Raw genomic sequence first — 25,134 nt, forward strand, 5'->3', positions numbered from 1 at the left:
GCCCAACTCTACGGTGAACCCAGTATCCAGAAGGTAGCTAAAGCCGGAAGGGTACGATGGGCAGGACATGTTGCAAGAATGCCGGACAGCAACCCTGCAAAGATGGTGTTCGCTTCCGATCCGGCAGGTACGAGACGGCGTGGAGCGCAGCGAGCGAGATGGGCAGACCAGGTGCAGAACGACTTGGCGAGCGTGGGGCGTATCCGAGGATGGAGAGATGCGGCCTCGAACCGTGTATTGTGGCGTCAAATTGTTGATTCAGTGTTATCTGTTTAGATGTTAACTAAATAAATGAAAAAAATGAGTTGTGAGATTAAAAAATGTGGACCAGTTCTTCAAACAGCTTCGAGATTGCACATAGAGCAGCAATACCCCTATAGTTCTTGACTTACTTACTTATCACCTTTCTTAAAGACAGAAAAAATGTAGGATTTTTTCCAGTGATCCGGAAAACTTTCAGTACGCAGCGATAAGTTAAACAACATTGATAGAGGCAGACATAAACTGGAGGAACATTAAAAAAAAAAATGATGGGATGCCATCCGGTCCCGGATTAGACGATGATTTTAAAGAGGGACAGCATTCGGCGACGTACTCGGCGGTGACAATGTTGGCCAACTGGAGGATATAACGGGACATTGGCAGCAGCTTGCTGAACAACTGATTCGTTGAGAAGATGGTTCGAAAAAATTCCAGAGAATTGCTCCAAAAAAAGGTCACAAATCCTTCAGTAGACGTCTGTTCGATATGCCCATTAGTCATGACAGTAGGGAGACCGGATTCTTTACGTTATGAATCCCCAAAGCCCCAAAATCCTTTTGGGTTAAGTCGTAGGTTTCTTTGAATTTTTCGTTGATACGAAGTTCGTTGATGTGAAGTTGACGTTATGAGAGGCGAAGGAGCTCCAATCAATGTGCAGCAAATATTGTCGTCCGAACTGCCGAAACAGAGATCAAAGAGTCTTCCATTTTATTGACGACAATCCTCTTCCAGTGGATCAAAGCTACATCGAAAGTCTTCCGTCGTATTCCTTCCGGCTTCCACAATTCACTTTTAGCAATGCAGATATTCTTGAAGCTCTCAGCTCGCTTGACACATCAAAAGGACCGGAACCCGATCACTTACCGCCCACCTTTATAAAACTACGTGCTTCATCGCTGGCAATGCCCAGTGTTTCAATTTTCAATCGATCTATAAGCGACAGTGTTTTCTCGGAAGATTGGAAGCTTGCTTCGATCGTTCCTGTGTACAAATCCTGTAACATTCATAGTGTTGAGAACTACCGTCCGATATGAATCTTTTTTTTTTGAGAGTCTTTTGCACGAAGTGTTATACCCAGCAGTACAGTGAAAAAGCGATCGACGACATCCAACCTAATGGCATTCACTCATACAGTGCTAGACGAAGTGCGATGTTTTCGGGATTTGGGCACGGAAAATCAAAATCCCGGCCCCATTTAAAATGCACGGGGACCAAAATCCGGCGGAAAATTTTCCCGGGGTGTAAGGTAGCCTTTAACGATGGTCCTCAAAGGGTTAACAAAGGTTCTTAAATATTCCTTCACAGAATATATGTTGCATAGAAACCGTTTTCATTGAAAACATAGTGCGCTGTCCAAAACATCTTTTGCTGGCGAGGATAGGGTGCTTAATGTCAATAAAGAAAAAATACATATAATACATTTGACAGTTCGGTACCCAACATGTTTCGAAAGACAGCAGAACAAAGGGAACCGAAGCGACAATCTTTATCTTGTAACTAAAATATCTTTCACTAGCTGCAATCTTCCGAAAATTATAGTCTTCTTCTTCTTCTTCTTCTTCTTTGTTGGCATTACATCCCCACACTGGGACAGAGCCGCCTCGCAGCTTAGTGTTCATTAAACACTTCCACAGTTATTAACTGCGAGGTTTCTAAGCCAAGTTACCATTTCTGCATTCGTATATCATGAGGCTAACACGATGATACTTTTATGCCCAGGGAAGTCGAGACAATTTCCAATCCGAAAATTGTCTAGACCGGCACCGGGAATCGAACCCAGCCACCCTCAGCATGGTCTTGCTTTGTAGCCGCGCATCTTACCGCACGGCTAAGGAGGGCCCCGAAAATTACAGTCAGAAAGTGTATTTCGGGGAGTAGTTTGCTGAAAAAAATGGAAGAACTTCACGGAAGACATGTAAGTGAGGTTTTTTTGAGATGTTTGGTTGAGAGCGTCTACCGGAATTTCATATGGAACATCCAGTGCAAAACATGAGAGGAAATAGCAATAGATTTTAACACTATTATGTGATCAATTGGGTGTTAGGGGTATTGAGATTATCGCATATCTCGAATTTGTTATAAAAACTGAGCCTAAATCCAAAATTTCATTGATTTTGATGCTCGAGAACTATTTTAAAACCCTTTCAGGCGTACGGGGTCAAATCTGACCCCAACAGAAAAATGGATGTATCAAATCGCACAATGGATAAAAGTAAGCACTGTCTTCAGCAACATTGCAGAATAGCTTGAAATTAACTCCACTATCAGAGAAAAAAATTCTAGGTCATCAAAGCTGCCCTTGAATCCAGTTTATTTGAATATTTAACCGTATTCATTACATCTTATAGAAGTTGAAAAAACACCGCAAGGTAGTTCTGGGATATTCTGGGTTATCCAAACTATTCTTGAGTTCGGGACTTGAGATCTACAGCTGCTTAGAGGTTCATCTTATGAGAGGTTTACAGATATCGTAAGATCGTTTTGGGATATTCTGCGACATCCGAACTGTCCTTGTCTTCGGAGTTCGAGACCTACAGCTCCAAGAGAATCGTTTTCCATTTCTCAAAGTTTCAATATGCATTCATTTATTTCCATTACTCTTCCTGGGTGGTCAACGGATATCGTAAGATACTTCAGAGATATTCTGGGTAATCCAAACTGTTCTTGAGTTCGGGACTTGAGATCTACAGCTGCAAGAAATTCGTTTTCCAGTACTCAAAGCTTCGATATGCATTCAGTTATATCCATTACATTGCCTGGGAGGTCAGCAGATATCGTTAGATAGTTTTGAGGTCATCCAAACTGTCCTTGAGTTAGGGACTTGAGATCTACAGCTGCAAGAAAGTCTTTTTTCAACACTCAAAGCTTCAATATGCATTCAATTATATCCATTACACCACCTGGGAGATTGTCTTGTCTGATGATGCTTGACAACCCTTGATTTCGAGATATGAAATCTACAGCTCTGGCGTCACTCAAAGTATCTAAATGTATTCCACCATGAGTATTACATATCCTGGAAGGACACTAGACACAATTTTGGAATTTTCTAGGTAACCCAAACTGTCTTTTAGCACATAATCTACGATCTCAAGCTTTTAAATTAGCGTTTCTTAACACTCAATGTCTCGAAATATGGTCAAACCGGTTCATCACATCTATTGGAAGGTAAAAAAATCCGTAAAATTGTTCTGGGATAGTCTGGAATCCAAACTGTTCTTGAGTTCGTGACTTGCGATCAACAGTTGATGCAAGTGTTCAACTACGTGGAAGTATAACATATATCGCCAGATAGTTTAGATGTTCTGGGCTATCCAAGCTGCTCTTGAGGTGCAATCAACAGTTGTAGCAATGTTTTTTTTACAGTACCTCTCAAACTTTTGATACGTATTCAACTACTGTTTTGGCTCGAATTCCGAACATGACACTCGCACAACAAACACTCGCGTATAAATGAACATTTTGGCTTTATTCGTGTTATTTTCTCCATAGGATCTTGTATTCCTTTGTGTTCTTGATGCTCAGTGCAAGAAACTGGTGAAAGTTTTTTTTTATTTCAGGGTGGCAAAACGCCAGTGTTCGGAATATGAGTCATGAGAATATGCATATGATTTTGAATAACGGAAAACCAAAGCCCATCTTACCATGTCCCCTGGTCTTCTGGAATATGTTATGGATATGGTTGAATATATATCTAAGCTTGGAATGACGAAAAAGCTGGTGTCGTGGCTGAAGATCGCAAGTTTTGAACTCAAGTCAAGACAAGACGTCTTAAGTTACGTATTAATAAATAAACAAAAAAAAAAAAAAAAAAAGTTTGGATGATCTTGTACAACCCAAAAAAAATTTAACTTGTTTTGTCATTTCTCCATTATTAATAACGGAAACAAATAGAATATATAAAATTTACTGGGTAACACATGTAGCGTAATAAATGTAGCATACAAGAAGGTGTTCTTTAGAATCAATAAAAAATCAACATGTTCTTCAAAATAATAAAAGCCCATTTGTAAAATATTTAACACTAGCAGACCCGACGAACTTCGTTTTGCCTAAAATTGATCTATTCTCTGCTAAGTTCTCGAGTTTTGCAGAAATTTCTGTTTCATTTTCATGGGAGCCCCCTTTCTAAAGGAGGGATGGGTCTCGAACCATCTTAAGAACCTTCCCCGGCCCCAAAACCTCTGTATACAAATTTTCACGCCGATTGGTTCAGTAGTCTCGGAGTCTCCAAAGTTCAGACAGACAGAAATTCATTTTTATGTATATAGATATGATTTTAAATTTCAACCTTATCCATTTTAAGGTTTAAACAATGAAGAGCCATTTTAATCAGCACAATTCCTAAGCAACATGGATAATTATGGAATATTTATGGATTGGAATATATTGAAATATTTATGAAATTGTTGGTGGATAAAATGTAAGTAAAGTATGTATTTGATTCATCCTTTTAATAATTAGTTTTAATCGATAGGCAAAGTGTGCGAGGTGAGCATCACAGAAACCCATTACATACTTCAACAAACTTATGTCACGCAGAAAACTGAGGTTCATTATTGCTCTACTTACGATGTCACAGAAAACCCCATGCTTCATCAGTCACGTGTCTCTCTAACCCAAAGAACAAGGTAAAGCGGCGTGGATTAACAAAAACAAACGACTACCTACTGTTTGCCCGCACTGCATGGATATCTCTCAAAGTATGGTATGGTGCCGATTATACACTCCACTATTTACAGGAATATATACCTATACCATCTTCAGACGAAGTAAAACCTAAAGAACACAAAAGCAGAAAATATGCAGAAAGGATGATTATACAGATTGTGCGGGAAAACTAGGCTGTCAAAGAGAAACAGAACGGTAACCGACCGCCACCATTGCCAATCACTTCCGGAAGTCCACAAGGGAATGTTTTCTTCAAGTAGTAACAAGATTAGCTCGCTCGTCGATAGCGTCGCGTGCTTGGGTACCTAATAGCGTGGATTCGATGTCATGTAGATAGAATCATTCTTATTGGCGAGGTTGCATGAAGAAGAAGAAGTCGAAGGATGATATTTGAAAAAAAAATGCGCGGTGAAGCATACGAGCATATTTGAAACACTCCTCAAAAATTCTAGTAGCAATTTAATTAAAAATGGTTAGCAGCACTTTCCTTCTACTGCATAATAAACGCTATTTCTCGATTTCAAATTTTATTTTGTGATATCACACTTGCTACACAGTATGAGAAATGTCCAACACCTACTGTTTCCCGTTTTTAATTATGGTGGGTGTACCAATTGTCGCCATACATAAGAACAACTATTTTTTGAATAAGTAAAAGGCCTATGGGTGGACTTTATATATCAAGCAGCTGTGAAAACCACAATCAAATTAGTTATAATTCCCAAAATTGATTAATCCATAATAGGAACGCATGCACCAGTTGTGGCACTATTCAAATTGGGACTACTAGTGCGACAACTGGTGCAAAGGACGTCAAAATTTAGGCAAAATCATTTTTCACAATTATGCTTTGTTTGTTTTGGAGGAAATCAAAGGTGTTATCGTATCATATGAATTAGAGTCCTATAAGAAGAGTAACGTCATGTGCCACGTTTGACAGGTCTCCTGCTCGTTTGGAACGCGCATTTGTATGGAACTGACAGACGATTCTGTTCCAATTCTGACACTTTTCGACATTGTTATTATAGTCACTGTAATATGAATATGCTTTATCGATATGAACTTGGTTTGCGGTGATTTGATTGGCCATTTGGCATATAAAGCACTAGTGCGACAACTGGTGCTAAAGGCACGACTGGTACATCTAGCCTACATTACATCTAGAACTTTCGAGAAGAGTTTAAAAAAAATCCGGTGTGCTTCCCCGTGCATTTTTTTTCAAAAAATCATCCTTCAACTTCTTCTTCTTCGATCGCCAATAGATGGATCACCATAGAAATACGAGCGGTCAAAAATATGACACATGAGCGATTTCGTGCCAACTAGACCACCCTTTGGCAGCCCTCTTTCACACTTCAATGGGACTGTAAGTCAGCTATCGGACAGCGTTCGGCTAGGTCGTCTACTCTGAAAGCGCCATCGAACCACACGGGATCCGAAAACCAGCATTGACAGGCGTAGAAATCCTTCAATTACATTAACTGTAGAAATGGGAATTATTTTTATTACCATTCAAGGGTCTCAGATTTCCATGAAACTATTTCCACGAGCAGGGTTTTTGCATGTAGGTACTAGGAACAAAACCAAGGTAGGTAGGAACAAAACCAAAATTTAAAAAAAAATCTATTTGATTTATTTTCCCGGAAAACTCCAGTAGAAATTATTAGTTTTCCTCAGATAACACATGCTTCTAAAAATGTTTACTCAACAACGAAACATCTGGCGAAAATAAAAGCAAATTTTCTCAGTAATCTAAATAAAAAATAAACAAAAAATTAAAAAAATAAACATAAACTAGGTATTGTTTAACGAAATTTTCATCGGAAAATTTATATAGAATGGCCAGAAAACTACAGGAAAAAATTCAAAACTATATTTTTGGGAAGAAAATTTTATAAACTTTAATCCTGAAAAATTAGGATGTAATTTTTATTCGTTCTTGAGTTAAGGCTAATTTTGGTCAACATTATCTAATTTTCCTGGTATCAATTTCACGCATCTGTTTTTTAATCGAACGAAACGAACGAACAGGAAAGGGAAAAAAGGACGGTGTAAAATTTCGTGTTGAACTTTTTTCAGTTCATGTTTTTTCAGATTGTTGAAAATTTAAGTCCGTGTAAAACTGTAAAACAAACCTGGGTGTATAGTGAAAGCTTCCTGTCCCACTCATTGGCGTGACTAGCCTCGATGCCTGGGAGGGGGGGCTATACTGCCGTTCTACCCATAATTGTCCCATGCTACCTTTGATGAAAAAAATCAAACTCGAGTCAGTTTGCCACTAATTTTAGAATCGGTTATCAACATTTTTGGAATGTAATGAGCGTAGGCAACACTTTTTCAGAACATAATACAGATCACTACTTATGTAAACGATTTTCAATCTTCATTACCAAACGACAACTTTGTTTTTTAATGTGACAAACAGATTCGAATTTAATTTTTTTTTATGAACGGTAACATGGTACGCCAAATGCTGGGTAAAGCATACTATTGGTACTTTGCGTACCTGAAAGAATAAAATAGATCCCATTTCGCGGTCCCAGCAACTCCTATCCCTACCTCCTCGTGGCACTGGCCGGGATACGAGCAACTTTAGGGAAGATCGGGTAACCAACCCCGGTGGGAACTATGGTCGTATGCTGACAGGGAAGGGGGAATTTGCTTCTCTCCGGAGGTGCAAATCTGATCGAGCGTCTGTCCTCCATGTTAGGAGCGGCTCACAACAGCGTCCGTTCCCCATGTTAGGGGCGTCTGATCATCGTCCGAGTGTCAGCGAGGGACTCTTAACAAAACTGTGCACATCATGCTGCATCGTGTCTGTATCGAGAAGGCAGTCCCTTCAACGCGATGTAGGTAGCGCAACCTACCGAAGATTCTACAGTTACCAAGAAAGGCAAAAGTAGAGCAAACGGATTAATTCAACAGCAACAGACACGAAAAACATCTAGATTTTGTACCAAATTACTTTGGCTGCACTGGCGACCACTTCGTCAGAGCAACCGACTCAAAAACAACAAGGCAGTCTCAATTGAGTTGTCACATCCTATCCTAGGGTCGCATATGCTCCTGGGACGACATCGACCTTATTGGAATCGATCGCAGAGCAGTAGTGGAGGCTTTTGACCCACTGAAGAGGGAGACGGTAAGGATAGGCTTAACCATTCACAGACAAAGTACATGGTGGCAGGTAGAGATAGGGGAAGACCTAGTGGTGTTGGTGCAGAGATAGTGCTTGATGGGGATGTGTTTGAAGTTTTTGAAGAATTTGTTTATCCTGGAACGCTTGTGATATGTGACAATGACGTTTCCCATGAAGTGAACAGACGTATTGCTGCTGAGAATAGGGCCTTTTACGTATTACGTAACCAGCTTAGGTACCGCAACATGCAGACGGAAACGAAATTTGCTCTATACAAAACTCTGATTCTACCAGTGGCCCTTTATGGACATGAAGCATGGACGTTAAAAGATGCGGACCAAAGAGATTTCGGAGTTTTCGAGCGAAAAGTGCTGCGTACAATACTCGAAGGGAAACTAGAAAATGGTGTGTGGCGCAGACGCATGAATCATGAGCTGTATCAAATATACAAAGAAGAAAATATTGTGAATTGTATAAAATACGGCAGACTTCAGTTGGCTGGTCACTTAGTGCGAATGTCGGAAGAAAGAGTAGCGAAAACAATATTCAACAGAGAACCTGATAGGGGCCGGCGACTTCGTGGAAGGGCACGAACACGTTGGCTGCACGCGGTGGAATCGGACCTGGGAACCCTGAAAGTTCGGGGAAACTGGAGGAACTTCGACCAAGACTGGCGATTATGGAGCTCTACAATACGCCAGGCATAGGTGTATCGACGCTGTAGTCAACCAGGTATCATGTAACATAAGACAACAATGCATAGAACGGCAGTATAGTCCTTCATCTATTTTCTCTATTTTGAATTTCTTTATAAATATTCTCGATCATTTAACCATCTAATTAAGTTATCTTAGTGATAATGTGATAAACACGTCCCAACCATCTAAGGCAATTGCGGATCAATAACACTCATCCACATTCTCTTTTCTCAAGCAAATCATCGAAGCATTTCGAAGAAAATCGTCGAGCTAAATCTTCAAGGAATTCCGAAGCAAACCGTCGATGTATTCCAAAGCAAATAGTCGAATGCTTTCGAAGCAATTCGTCGAGGGATTCCAAAGAAAATCAATGAGGGATTCCGAGGCAAAACGTCGAGAGATTTCGAATTAAATCTTCAAAGAATTCCGAAGTAAATCTCCGAACAATTTCGAAGCAAACCTTTGAACGATTCCGAAGGAATTCCGAAGCAAATCATCGATGGATTATGAAGGATATCCCCCACAGATTCTAAAGTTTTTCCCCCCAGACTCCTAAGGGAATCCCTCAACGATACTGAGAGGAATCCGGTGTGAATTTTCCAGGATTCCAGTTGAAATTCCTCGATGATTCTAAAAGGAATTTCTTAGAGATTCAAATGAGAATTATTCTCTATTGTGATGGGAATTCCTCTCGGATTCTGATGAAAATCCTTCTCGAATTCTAATGGGAATCTTTCTCAGAACTAAGAGACAATCTCATTTGCCTTTCACTCATCCCACTATAATAGAGTGAATATGGACGATAACTTTTTTATCTTCAAACTTTTTCAGTAATTCATTACGCTGTTTGTTGAAAATTGATATCATTGCTAACTGACTTTTCAAATCTAAGCGGGACTAATTTTTTTTTCTAGGGTGAGCTAAGCCCACATAGCCCCCATATTTACGCCAATGATCCCACTGTTTCCATCTGAAAATTGGCCAAAATACGCAATATTAAACGCAAAAACGCGTAAAAGTTTCTCCCCAATTTTTCAGGCAGTCATTTTCGCCCGATTTGCTAGTAACGGTGAATCCTGTCACATTGTTTCCTATTGTAAATTAGCCAAATCCAACTATGGGATAAAGAGTTATGCATTAGCATTAGCATTGTTACGGTGTAATTCGTTGATTGGACACTAGTGATACTCATGTTTTACTTTTGAGATCCTTATCTAGAATGCTATCAGAAATCAAGAAGGGGAGTGGTCCTTGATTCCAGTCTTAAACAAAAATAACAAAAGCATGAGGATTACTACTCCTGGCTACGCCCATCTTCACCGTAACTAGGGAGAGGAAGGAAGTGTTGATGTGGTACTTACTTAACGAGAGGCCACCGACTTAGCGACACCCTCATAAGTACCACGGAGTTGGATAATGAGGAAGGTATTCGTTGGGTCAGGATTTGCCTGTAGCTGGCAATGTAACCGTGGTAGATCTTAACCCGTAACAGACCACGTAAAGGTGTCTACCCAGCGTTACGGGTCCCAACTATGGGATAAAGAGTTATGGCCATAATACTAATTTCAAAACCTGTATAGGAAAAATGATTGTTTGGCACTTACACTTATCCGACGCAAAGTAAAAATTGTTCAAACGTCAGTGTTGAACGGGATGTGGAGTGGGCACATGAAAAATATTACGCGCAGCTAACCTTCACAAACCTTTATGTGAGTGACGATTTTTCCCACCGTAGATGGGTGACGAGGTACCTGGCTATAATATCATGGGTCAAAATATCATTTCCCTACTCATGATTCGGCAAAAATTTGGTTTAAAAAAAGTGTCGTCGCTTCAGTTTGCGAAATGACCATTTTTACGGGAATTCCGGATTTTCCAGGGGACCGCTCAAAGGGCACAATGGTCCGTTTGTGGATCAAAGAATCAATTGCATGTTCAGGGTTTGGCAACAAATGGTTTAAAAAAACTGACGCTGACGAATTAACCATTTTTACGGATGTTCCGGATCTTCCAGTGGAAATAATGATCCGTATGTGGGTTAAAGTTATCCGTATCTGGGTCCTTCAAAAATGCCGTGAATACCAGGTCCCAACGCACCATCTGTTCGTTGATTTCAAGGTGGCATACGACAGTATAGACCGCGTAGAGCTATGAAAAATTACGGACGGGAACAGCTTCCCTGGGAAGCATACCAGACTGATCAAAGCAACGGTGGATGGTGGGCAAAACTGTGTGAAGATTTCGGGCGAACACTCCAGTTCGTTCGAATCGCGCCGGGGACTAAGACAAGGTGATGGACTTTCGTGCCTGTTGTTCAACATTGCGCTAGAAGGTTTCATGCGGAGAGCCGGGTGTAACAGCCGGGGTACGATTTTCAACAGATCCAGTCAATTTATTTGCTTCGCGGATGACATGGACATTGTCGGCCGAACATTTGCAAAGGTGGCAGAACTGTATACCCGCCTGAAACGTGAAGCAACAAAAGTTGGACTGGTGGTGAATGCGTCAAAGACAAAGTACATGCTTGTGGGCGGAACCGAGCGTGACAGCGGGAAGCAGTGTTACGATAGACGGGGATACCTTCAAGGTGGTCGAGGAATTCGTCTACCTCGGATCCTTGCTAACGGCTGATAACAATGTTAGTCGTGAAATACGAAGGCGCATCATCTGTGGAAGTCGGGTCTACTACGGGCTCCAGAAGAAACTGCGGTCAAAAAAATTCGCCACCGCACCAAATGTGTCATGTACAAGACGCTAATAAGACCGGTTGTCCTCTACGGACATGAAACATGGACAATGCTCGAGGAGGACTTGCAAGCACTCGGAGTATTCGAGAGACGGTTGCTTAGGACCAACTTTGGCGGTGTGCAAGAAGACGGTGTGTGGCGGCGAAGAATGAACCACGAGCTCGCCCAACTCTACGGCGAACCCAGTATCCAGAAGGTAGCTAAAGCCGGAAGGGTACGATGGGCAGGACATGTTGCAAGAATGTCGGACAGCAACCCTGCAAAGATGGTGTTCGCTTCCTATCCGGCAGGTACGAGACAAGGGCCCGCCACTCGTTACGAAAGCAACGCACAACTTTCATTTTTATTATTTCAGCTTTGCTGCGTGGCAAAGTTTTCTAAATGAGAAAAACACATAAGAGAGGTCTTAATTATACTTTGAAGGGATAGACTCTACTGTTTTCATCAATTCATAACTATTTGCGGTCATTCGAATACATTGCAACCGAATGCAATGTATTCGAATGACCGCAAATATATAATTATATACCTATTCGAGTGCAATTTGAAAAAAGTTTTTAATAGTTCCCGAGAAAGGCACCACCAACGCTAGGTGGATTAATCTGTGTTTTTAAATAATGTTCTTCTTTGAAAAAGTCAAGAGGCAATATATGGATTTCTTAAGAAAAAAAATTTAAGGATCGATAGGAACCGTACATAACTTTGAATTATCTACTTAGGGTCTGTCTCATTTGGATAATTAAACTTAAAAGTGATAGTCATAAGAGTGGATGGTGCTACCCAGCAATTCCAATAAGACATCGATGTAAAATGATTCGATATCTGTCAAAAGTAAACTTGCTCTGCGAGCAAGGTTATTCGATAATTATGTCACTTTTAAATTTAATTTCAGTTTAATTCTCCAAATAAGACAGACCCTTAGGTGCCCGCCAGAGTAAACGCGACGAGCGATGCGACGCGACGCGACTCACGCAAAAGAATAACAATCATTATCAACAGGCTGTCAAATTGCACTGTCGCGTCGCGTCGCATCGCACGTCGCGTTTACTCTGGCTTCGCCCTTAGTGATGACCCTTTAGGACAATTCTCACGGAATCCAAATTTAAAAGTATTCGCGTTATCAAGAGCACGCCACTCATTACGGAAGCAACGCACAACTGTCATTTTTATTATTTCACACATGCTGCCTCGCAGCAAAGCTGAAATAATAAAAAAGACAGTTGTGCGTTGCTTTCGTAACGAGTGACGGGCCCTTGAAAATGCGAGTACTATTAAGGCTTCGGTCCGCTTCGCGAATTTAAATCAAATTAAACTTAAAAGTGGCAGTTCAGAAATTATAACATCCCCCGGTCATAAGAATGGCTGGTGCTATCAAGAAAGACCAACAAAACATCTACACCCAACCATAGAATACAACATTTTATTTCAACCCAACAAACAATTTAAGCTGAACAGGCTAGTTTTTTAGCTGAAGAAGCTTATTTACCACGAAATAAGCTCTTCTTCAGCTTCCAATGTTTGTTGGGAATCTTGCATTAGCTTCGCGTACAGTTTGCCATAATTTGCGACATATGCACAGATTGCATTAAGTAAACGGCAGGCCCTTGCATTAGGTCCCCGGTCACGAGAAAATAAGAACTGGTTATGTGTTTGTGTCTACATTGAATCTATTTTTACACTCCCCCATCGAGGAATGAAATGCTGCATACACTCAGAAATAAAGAAAATTTATGTTAGAATAAAATTTAATCTATGTTGACATTTCAGCAATTTATACTATCAATAGATTAAAATCTATACTACCTAACATTAAAACTAAACCTATGGATGATCTGTATCCAAATATATTGTGAATGTATTCTTTGTGATTGGCAATCAAAATTTTTGCAAAAATGTAAAGTGTTCCGAGAGATATCGCTGAAAATTTTAAATTGTTTTTTCGTAACTTTAAAGTTTACCGGATACATTAAATAAATGGTTTAAGAGAGCTGAAAATCTCAAGTTCACCTTTTGCAAAATATTCCAATACGAAAATTGCGTTAAAGTGCTGAGATGTACAAATTTCCTGATTTAACCGCTCCATTTGCCGAAGATGGCGACCAGAAGTTGACTGCTTTACGGACATGGACAAATCCTTCTTAAAGTGGTAAGTTACCATACTTCTGACATGGTATGACGTATACCGTATAAAAATGCATAAAATTAAGATATTATTTTAATTTGTAAAATTCGATTACGGTTGCAGGAAGATTACAGTGAAGGAAATTCAACACATGCTTGCTGAAGGAATGTTGACGGTTTTCAAATTATGGCCCGCGGAATTTACCACAAAAAAAAACCAAACAAGTCATCAGCTGCTGGGATGGATAGGATATGCGGTGTTAAAACTTCGTATCCACTAACTGGAGTCAAAAATGATTTTTTGGCAACTTAACCATAAATGTAATCGCTAATTAATCACGATAATCACCCAAGTATTCTCCGGAATGCTGACAATAATAATTAATAACTAATTACCAAGCTAATTACGTCACATTTTCTTATGATAAGGATAATAAAAATATATGTGTATTTTATTTACCTCCATCATTCTCTTTTTCTTCGAAGCAAAACAACACATTTCACTGCAGAATCCATCTACATTAAGAAAAAAAGTGTGGCCTCAAAGTATACTTTGTCATAATAACTCAAAGTTATACTAAGCTAGTTTATGTGACACTTATACGAAACCGGGGTCAACCAGGCGAATAGCCAGTTAGAATGACTTTTAATCTATTTAGTATAGATTTTTCTCAGAGTGTACTTCGACAACCTCAGTCACCTTACAAAAAAATCAAAACTATTGAACTGTCATCGTTAAGTTTAATTTGATTTTAAATCGCGAATCGGACCAAAGCCCTAATTTTAATTTTATTTTAATAACGGAGATCCTTCGTAGCTTAGTTGGTTAAAGAACCGGTCTAGCGTATTGAGGGTCGTGGGTTCGAGTACCATCGAAGGATACGATACCCCCAATACACTTTTCAAATCATAATCTTCCACTTAATGTTCATATTTATATCTGAGTTTTCAGAACATTGTAAATTAATGTCCAAGTCGGGTGGGGTCTAATATCCGGAAAATAGACAATTAACTTTGATTGGACTGTTTTCCACGATTTTTAGCTAGGCCAATTAACTTTTGCTCTACCATTTTTCCCAGAGACCCATAGTGTAATATACCAATCGACTCAGCTCGACGAATTGAGATGATGTCTGTCTGTGCGTATGTGTATGCGTGTGTGTATGTATGTGCGCAAAATAAAACTCACTCATCTTTTAGCCACTTATCTTGATCCAATTTGTTTGCAATAAGTTGCATTCGACGGGGAATCCTGTCCCATTGCTTCCTATTGAAAATTGGCTAGATCAGACTATGGGATCAAAAGTCATGGCCAAAATACGATTTATATACAAAAAAAACACGCTAATAAATTCTCACTCAATTTTTTTAGTATATCTAATGTACGAGAAAGGCACAAACACCGCTAGGTGGATTAATCAATGTTTTCTGTGATGGTATGGCTTCATCAAGGTTTTACTACGGCACGCCGCTCTATCATATACGATTCTCCCATGAGATTCAAGTTGGCTGCAAAACTACAATCCATCATTTCCATAGGCATAGAGCGCGAAAAATTATGAACAACTACCCATTTGAGAATTTAACCACGTCAGATTAAGTCAATCACATTCAATAGTAGTGAGGATATGTTAAAATGTTTTCAAGTTGCTAACTACGAGCCAAATGTGTGATGCGGCTGCTGTTACACTTAATTGCTGTTAATGAAAAACTTCCAACCAAAACCTCAAGGTCAGTTCCTCTTTTGTGGACTACCTAACACATGATCTATTTCACGATTTCTGAATAACTTTCAGCCACGCGTGACTGACGATTCGCTTACACGTGATTGCACCTTTCATGTCGGCTAGTGTTTACCACATCAATAAAAAATCGATTGCAAATTTATGGCCACTGATGATTAATGGCTTTTCTCATTTAATTCAGGCCCAACACGTTTACACAGACCGTTGCATCTATCTAACAATGAGTATTGTAGATATATACTTTATGGTTAGTTGAAATTACTCGCATCTCGCATCTTCTAAATGATATGCACAAACAACCGAAGCACTGCACTGTCACACTGTTTGCCTGTAGGTATAGATCGATGTTTCCTCTGAAGAGCTTGGTCGGAACTCAGAATATGACGCTTTCAACAATATGTGTCACAGTTAATCGCCGGGAAACAAGCAATGTGGTTGCCATCGCACTACGAGAACGAACATTAGATATCACATCCCAACAAAAACACCACAGGCCGATCGCACTTCAAGGGCCTATAATTCATCGTTCGCAGTAAGCACTAAATCTTCGTGATGAAGCTGCAATTTTTCGTACTTCCGTGGGAGGATGAATTTACATTCGTTGTAACTACTGGGCAGCAAACAAACAAGCTTAGTTAACGTTTGGTGGAACCCTACAGGGACAGCATCCGGAAAAGCGCGCCGTAAACTGCGGATGGAAAAACAGCTGACCGATGCCGAATTACTTGCGTGCCCGAATCGAACTGTTCGCACCAATGCAAAATAATCTATACAGGGTTGCTTTGAATCACGCGACAGTACGAGCACCCGTTCCGACCGACGCCGTTCTATCAACTGAGAACGTCGCCGTCTCTCGATGCAAGGGGACGAAGCAACGGCAAACGATATCGCATCGCAGAGTTACTTTCGGTTTGCTTGCTTTGCCGCCACAGGGAAGCCCGATATATGCACGGACGGGCGAAGAGATGATTCATGCCAGCTAGGAGGACAGCTGTAGAAACTATCATTGCCGGCGCGCTTTGGTTCCCGTATTCCGGGCAATACTAATCGACCGTCGTCGACTCGGAAAATTCTGCCACTGCCATGCCAGTAGCGTGTGAGCGAACTCGCGCGGTGTACTAAGCGAGGCAATGCGTTGCACCTAGGAGACACCACCAAAAGGCAAACAGGAATAGGAATTACTCTGATACACCACAGACAAACAGACGTAACACTGAAGAATTGGCCATCAACCATGACTTTAACGGTCGTTTTAAATTCAATTGATTGCAGGTTTCAACAATCAGAAGCACGTGCAACGTACAATTGCAGATTTGGCATTGAGTTTGCTTCGAGGAACAAGCATGCCAGATGTCTGGGTGATGAAATTTCTAAGACAATGTTCTAACTGTTACGTATGTTTATCTGTGGTGAAACAATGAATATAGTATTATTTGATTGGCTACGTAGGAATATTGACCGGTGGGTAACTGTTTACATACTATAATCACAACACAGTACAACTTTATTGGTCTAGACGAGACTTGGCAGAAACGACTTGATACATTAAAAAGGCAATGCTGTGGCTTTTTATTTTATAGTTGAATAGATTTAGTAAGTTTAATGTGTATTGATCTAAACATCACTAATTGTTCAAGTGCATTCTCGTCGATTCAACATGTAAATCATGCTAAGTCTATTTTTTGGAGCCATGAAGCAAGAAGGTTTTATTTAAAATACTGATTGATGTTAATTCCGAAGCTGAATTAAAGGAACGGAAGTGGTAGGAAAATTTGTTTTAGAATCTTCTACAGTGAAGCTTTAGCAGCATCCTGATACAAAAGAACGAAAAAGTGGATCTTCAGGGGAAACTGAAATGAGAGAAAGTGAAACACATTCGCTATTCCAACTCGAACATTCGCTCTTTCCTGTGTTGGCTGGATGTTACACTTCCGTAGTCTAGATGTTCCCAACATTTGTATTGAGTGTGTCATCGTCCTGCCACCATACAGTAATAGGCACTCATTTAGATACACCTGATTAATGTATTTTGAAAATTTTCCCGAGTGTTGACAAAATAAATTTAATGTCATTTGGTGTCGTACAATTATTACGTAAGCACTTATGGGGGAGGAACAGTCATCATCAAAATCTTGCATGAGGGTACGACGGGGCGGGGTGGGGGTGCTGTAGTGGACTATCCGAAAAAAGTCCCTTTCGTAAAGAAAATGGCTCCATTGACTAATTTGTCAAGAGACTATTTCCGGAGTAATTTTCTATTTAAAATTGTCAAAGAACTTGTACCATTCTTATAATTTAGCTTTGATTGAAATCCGAGCGAAAATCATATCGAATGACATTATTACATGACATATCATGACTTTTTGGTAATTTTGCTCCCAATATCGAAAGACAAAAGGTCGAAAAGACAAAACGTCAAAACGAACAGACGGTTGAAAAGGCCGAAAAGGACAAATGGTAAAAGAAGAAGGAGGGAAGAAGGAAGAATAAAGAAAGAAGAAGGAAGAAAAAATAAGGATAAAAGAAGAAAGAAAGCCAAAGGAATGAAGAAAAAGAAAGAAGGGAGCAGGAAGAAGCAAGAAAGAAGGAGGAACAAAGAAAATGGAAGCCGGAAGAAGGAATGAGGAAGAAGAATAACGGAGGAAGAAAGAAGTAATAGAGAAAATGAAGAAGAAAAACGGGTGCTTAGGACCATCTTTGGCGGTGTGCAAGAAGACGGTGTGTAATGGCGAAGAATGAACCACGAGCTCGCCCAGCTCTACGGCGAACCAAGTATCCAGAATGTAGCTAAAGCCGGAAGGGTACGATGGGCAGGACATGTTGCATCAATACCCTACAAAGATGATGTTCGCTTCCGATCTGGCAGGTACGAGATGGCGTGGGGAGCAGCGAGCGAGGTGGGCAAACCAGGTGAAAAACGACTTGACGAGCGTGGGGCGTATTCGAGGATGAAGAGATGCGGCCTTGAACCGTGTATTGTGGCGTCAAATTGATTCAGTGTTATCTGTTTAGATGTAGACTAAATAAATAAATGAAGAAGAAAGACGAAGAAATGAGAAACAAAGAACAAGAAGAAAAAAGAAAGGAGGAAGGGAGAAAAAATAAGAAGAAGGAAGAAGAAGGAAGAAGAAGGAAGATCAAGCAAGAAGAAAGAAGAAAAAAGGAAGTACGTTTCGAACTTTTTTCCTTTCGACCTTTTTCTCTTTCGAACTCTTGTTTATTTCGTTCTTTTATCCATTTCGGGCTTTTGTCCCTTTGACCTTTTGTCTTTCGACCTTTTGTTCCTTCATCTTTTTGTCCCTCATCCGCGTATAACACGCTGCAATACCGAAGCTCCATCACTGCTAGAGATCCAAACGGCTAGAGATTTCTAGTCGACTGGATACAAAGTATATAATGGGTTTGGTGTTATTAATCCGAATACCGTTTGGCCGAATACTTGAAATACGTTTCCTTATTAAGTGTGTGAAGTGAGTAGTGAGTAGTGAGCAGTAAGAAGGGTTTGTAGCGGGAAGCAAGAAGGTAGAAGTGTCAAAAGAAAAACGAGTAGAATAAACAAATAAGAAGACAGGAGGAAGAAGAAAGAAGAAAGAATCAAGATAGAAGATAGGAGAAAAGATGGAATAGGAAGAAGTAAAAAGGAGGAAGGAAAAAGGAGGAAGGAAAAAGGAGGAAGGAAAAAGGAAAAAAACAAAAGGGAAGACGAAAGAATGAATAAGGGAGAATGAAGAAGGAAGAAGGAAGATGGAAAAAGTAAAAATGAAAAAAAAATAAGATGGGAGAAGGAAAAGGCAGAAGGAAGAATGAAAACGGAAAAAGGGAAAAATGGAAGAAGGAAAAAGGCAGAAGGAAAAAGCAGAAGGAAGAATGAAGAAGGAAGAATGAGGAAGGAAGAAGGTAAAGGGAGAGGGTTCTTCTTCCTTTACCTAGGTAGAAGGAAAAAGGATGAAGCAATAAGGAAGAAGGAAGAGGGAATAAAGATGAAGGAAAAAGGAAGAAGGGAAAAGGAAGTGAAATAAGTAAGAAAGAAGAAGGCAGAAGGAAGACGGAAGAAGGGAGAAGGAGGGAGGAAGAAGGAAGAAGGAAGGAGACAGAAGGAAATTGTAAGATGGAAGGAAGAGTACGGATGCAGGAAGAATGAAGAAGGAAGAAGGATGAAGGAAGAAAACTTTTGAGGACGGAAGCTAGAAGAAAGAAGCAAGAAGGAGGAATAAGAGTTGTTACACAGATATATACTTTCGAAAAAAAAAATATCGTACTAGAGATGTGTCTTTCTGAAATTTATATTTGAGCTCGTTGTTGCATTTGAGGATGATTATCTTCATTTGAAACATTCTAGGTGCATTATTTACAACAGTAAACGGTGTTGAGGAACTATGCTCTGCAAATAAGCTCGAAAACTACCGTCGGCTTCAAGTTCATCTGCATATTCAACAGATTTGCCAGAAGTGTTTTCTATCGGATTAGATAAATGTTGATTTTTTTTAATAACGAGCGACGCTACATCACGAATATTGATCGTTTTTGCACATAGATCTTTCTTGGTGAAAAATGCAAAGTGCAGAGAAATATCGCAAATTACCTTTTGTGGCTGATTAACAATTGTGTACCGGGGAAGTGTACCGGTTTTGGCCACCTTAGTGCCTAATTTGGCCCACTCTGAAAAATGCATATTATCAAAAAAAAAAATATCGATCAGTTTCAACATCGAAGATAGATAAGGGATGTATCTCCTGTTAGAACCCTCGAAAATTGCTTTACTTCTGGAGCTATGAGAGCAATTGGCCAAATTAGGAACATGGCCAAACTGGTAAGTTACCGTAAACAAATTGCTTTAATTTTCAAGTGTCACAGCGCCAATGTTCTTTCCCACCATTGTCGGAGCTCCATCATGATGCTTTAGTTGTTAGGCCTTAAGTTTTCAAAGAAGAGTTCAAGCTCTTTTATACAGGTCTTAACAGCTCTCCTCTGTTTTTATTCTTCTTCTTTCTTCTTCTTCTTTCTATTTCTGGTCGATACCAGTAGTTCATTCATTCAATGATCACAAATTCCCTTTATGAAGACAGCTACATGTGCCTTATTTTTACATTCAGTGTTTTCATCGATTGCGAGCAGGTAGAATCACAAGCAGGTGGCTTTTCACGAAACGTAGTTTCAAAACTTCTGTGAGAACTTTAACTCTTCACCGTGCTTTACGAGAAACTAATACTACTAAGGAGGCTTTTTCTTCAGAGCACACGATATCACCAACAGCCGATATGCATTTTCAACAAGTTCTCCGTTCTAGAAAAATTGCATCCATATTTCCAAAATCTCATTATAACAGCAAAGCTGGTCCGTGCTGCATTATTCGACACTGTGCTTCTCCAGGTTAATAAGAAGAAGCTTCTCGAGACAGGTAGAAAAGCTTTCGGGCCGGTTTTAAAGATTTTTTTCTTACACACCGCGGGCCACAAAAAATGGAGTCAAGGGCCGCATCCGGCCCGCGGGCCGTACGTTGGGCAGCCCTGATTTAACATATTAGACAATTTACAGAAAGATGGATACTATTTATCAAAAAATACATTCATATTTGTCTAGTACCAAACCAACTGTTTACGAATGGATATCATATTTCTTCGCCTCATTCCAGACGCAGGACAAATTGGATAATATTACTTTAATTCATACTAGACAGCTATTTGCCCTCATTGAAGAAGTTATATCTTGTAGTCTAGACAAAATGTCTACTTTTAAAGAAGGAATCATATCCATAATTGCCATATTCAAACAAGGGCACGGGCAAACACCTAGGGATAACAACTACCCTTGCCTTAATCGGAGCAAGCGCAATCTTAAAAAAACTTAATCATATCCACCATTGCTTCATTTCTGGGAAACGCCTATTTTCAAAGAAGGGATCACATTCACCATTGCCTTAACCCTTTCAGGATTGCTGGGTCGCATTTGCCCAGCGCGCTGGACAAGTGCCTGCACTGAAAATATTATACACGCTCATACTACTGGTTCCACACGTGAATCTTCACTAGTAGAGTTTCATACTAAATTAACGTGTAATTCCAGTTGCAAATGTCAAAATTCAAAACGATTGATTCATTTGAACTACTAGAAGAATACACATGAAAAACACGTTAAATCATTATGGATTGCTTTTGGGGGGGAGACGTCAAAAATGGGTACCGTGCCTTATTTCATCCACTTCTAAATGCAAACTATCTACAAACATTAATTAAACGCATTTTAGAATTTACTTTTTAAAATAATTTATTATTGCATCGAGAACTAAATATCCGACTAGTGTGCATGGCACAAACTAATCCAATGGTGCCATTTATTTGGAATGTCGTCTACATCCTGCTGCCAAAAATCTGTTCCATGCAGCTGGAATATACGAACAGCTGTCGGTCGCTTGTAACTGTAAATTCAATTGTTTAGTATTAAGTATTAAGAAAAGACTAGGCCTTGAACTTACCTTTTGTAAAATTCATCTCCGTTGCCGTTCTTACCGTTTGAACCACGTTGAACTGTGTTGTAAATATGAAAGCACAAAGTTTTTCTCACCATACTTAACAAGGGGTTCAGTATAATGAACCTAAAGAAATCGATGTTTAAAACACGTTAAAATGAACAGGATTGGCAAGTGGTATCGATTCTATACTATTTCCGATGAATTTAACGTGGATTGTTAGTCAAAATGAAAAATAATGAAACACGTTAGATGCACATGGGAAGAAGCATTCAAACTAACGTGGTTTACTAGTGAAACTAGTGTGTAATAAAACACGTTAGATCTACGTGTAAAAGAACATTGGATGAGCGTGTTGATTATTTTCAGTGTGCTTTTAAAGAAGTTTCATCCACCATTGCCTTAACCCGGGTAAGCGTCTTATTTTGAAGAGGGATCATATGGTCGGAGTTCAGCCAAAGCACACCAAGCATCAAAGAAAATCTTCCGATTTTTCTGCTCAAACTTTCGTTCATCAGATTTAATTGATCACAAATCGTATTGGATATCCCTCAACCCCATAACTAAGGATATCCTACTGCAAATGTATTCTTAAACGAACGTCTTTGAACGAACAAAATATTACCTGTCAGTCGAAAAGCCGCTTGGTGCGGTTTGGCTGAACCCCGACCATATCCACCATTGCTTTAGTCCTGGCCCATTTTTAAAGAAGGAATCACATCTTCCATTATGTTAATCCCGACAAACGCCTACTTTTAAAGAATGAATCACATTTGCCATTGCCTCAATCCGAACAAGCGCCTGCTCTTAAAGAAAGGATCATATTTGCCAATACATTAATCCGCGTAAGCGCCTTGTTTTAAAAAAGGGATTATACTCACCATTGCTTTAATCCTGTCAAACGTCTATTCCTAACGAAGGGGTCACATCCAATGGCAAATAGAAGATGACCAATTCTGGGGAATGGTGCATTCTGGCAAACGGCTTTCTGGGGAATGATCCATTCTGACCATTTGATTCTGGCAAAAAAACCTTCTGGCAAATGACTTTCTGGTGAATGTCATACAACCCTCACTTCCTACGGATTAGGGGCAAAAGGTCGAAAGACAAAAGGTCGAAAGGACAAAAGGTCGAAAGACAAAATGTCGAAAGACAAAAGGTCGAAGGGACAAATGATCGAAAAGGACAAAAGGTCGAAAGCGACAAAAGGTCGAAAGGACAAAACGTCGAAACGAACAGAACGTCGAACGGGACAAAAGATCGAAAGAAACTAAAGATCAATAAGATCAAAAGGTCAAAATGGGCAAGGAACTGAAACGGAGAGAGTCAATCTAGCACCAGAGTTGCCTACACAGTTAGAAAAAAACTCTGCTGTTTTATTTTTCACAATTTTTAACAAATAAATAAAAAATCATTCAGTGAGTACAACTAATAGATGTATGTTGAGTTTTTAAAATAATGTTACTTCGATCTGTCGAAATGGTGCACGCATCAAATACAGCGACGTATAATACACGCCGGTGTATTTTCAATACGTGCGCCTGCGTGGCTGCGGAGTGCACTATTTTGACAGATTGCAGCGACATTCAGAAAACATAGATTTTCATCTATTATTTTCACTCATTGAATGAATTTTGTTTAATTGCTAAAATAGTTTGAAATAAAAAAGCAACTTTTTTTGCCAACTGTAGAGTAGAGTGGGGCAAGAGTGCGCGTGGGGTAAGAGTACGTTTTCGATTTTTTGAAGTAATAAAAAAAGATAAACTAGCAGCACTGCATCAGTTTGACAGGTATTCTGGCCAACTATTATCATGTGTAATTGTAAACGATTTGAATAAACAACAAGGGAGATATGGAGTTAGATAACTTTTTGATCATTTTGCTAAAAATAATTGGATTTCCGCAACTAGTATTTCATTACCATATATACGTTCAATCAGGTGAAAATTATACCATTTCGATAACCTATTGTATAGAGTACTTTATGGTACAGAACACCAATCCGGTTGGTTTTCCAAGAAGTCAAAACCATTACTTGAATAATTTTTGGGACTGTGGGGTAAAAGTACGCAGGAACCGGTGGGGCAAGAGTACGCATATGAATCTTCAAGTTATGCTGTCAAACCCGTATCTCCGGCCGAAATAAGACGTCTTCCAAACCGTAAAGATCCACAACTAAGAAAAAAGGGACAGAATTTGAAATTATCACAAGTTTTTAGGATGAGTTGAAGTAATTCGGTGTTAGAAAGGACTTAGCGAACAAAGCACTGAAGCTAAATAATGAAATTGTATTAGGACTTGTTGTGCAACAAAACATAGTACGAAAACACAAATTAATCTAAATGATAATTTCATTTAATCAAAAGAAACATTCATAAATTACGCAACGTTTAGCTGGGAGGGGTTGCGAGATGTGTGAGGATCCATATAATTTTTAGAGGATTCATATAAATAGTGTGATGGGTGGGAGGGGTGATGAAATATCCAAATTTTACGTTACGTGATTGATGGACTTTCTTTAAGGAAAATGCCTTTGTATACGCCACGCGTAACCTGATATATATTTTCACCTCTGTAGTTTTTTGTATATATAAATGAAAGTATGAAAGTGCACATTTTTAGGACCCCCTCCCCCTTTAAGAGCTACGTAATCTTTAAACATTCCCTAATATATGCTCATTAAACATCAATTAAATGTTATTAACTCTTATTTGTGTTAATATATACTTAAAGCACATGATTGGATAAATGCGTACTCTTACCCCACCCGATGCGCACTTTTACCCCACCAGTGGGGTAAGAGTGCGTTTTTCACTTGTCTTGTCAATAAGGGTTCTACTAAAACGAATCTCAATAATTTCGATATTTTTTCCACTGGGTAACATAAAGGAAGAGTATATGAATCATCGACACTGATTTGATATGCAGAAGCTTGCTTCATAAGGGCCACATGATCGATTGAAAACTAAGTGCGTACTCTTGCTCCACTCTACTCAATAGCCTAATACACATACCACACAAAACGACTGATGTACAAAACAAAAGCAGAGAAGTGATGGGAGTAGATTTTCTCTATAGCATGTAAGTTATCATTAATTAAAATATTGTATCTAAAAAACTAAAAAATAAATATTTAAGGATCCGCTGATGATGACCGAACATATTAGTAGGTCGAAACGTCCGGTAATTTGCTTAGTTTAAATTAATGTTCACCGAAAAAAGCCGATGAAAATAATCTCACATGATTAGAAGCGGTGATGATCTCTGTTAAACACCACTCTACTCT

The 25,134-nt window shown here is 39.5% G+C and overlaps 1 protein-coding gene and 1 long non-coding RNA gene across 5 annotated transcripts in view; both read right to left on the reverse strand.

The window, feature by feature from the left end:
- The window catches only part of LOC134221112 (uncharacterized), a 52,068-nt gene extending 35,854 nt beyond the window's left edge, over positions 1-16,214 (reverse strand). Inside the window, exons 1-2 of the long non-coding RNA XR_009982213.1 lie at positions 15,957-16,214; positions 15,393-15,596 (exon numbers count right to left, since the gene is read on the reverse strand). This is a non-coding gene — a long non-coding RNA (uncharacterized LOC134221112). The remainder of the gene's footprint in view (positions 1-15,392; positions 15,597-15,956) is intronic.
- Positions 1-25,134, reverse strand: part of LOC134221109 (transcription factor HNF-4 homolog) — a 371,046-nt gene that overhangs the window by 47,133 nt on the left and 298,779 nt on the right. The window lies entirely within an intron of this gene.

This window comes from Armigeres subalbatus, chromosome 3, assembly GCF_024139115.2.
Source record: "Armigeres subalbatus isolate Guangzhou_Male chromosome 3, GZ_Asu_2, whole genome shotgun sequence".
NCBI classification, from domain to species: domain Eukaryota; kingdom Metazoa; phylum Arthropoda; class Insecta; order Diptera; family Culicidae; genus Armigeres; species Armigeres subalbatus.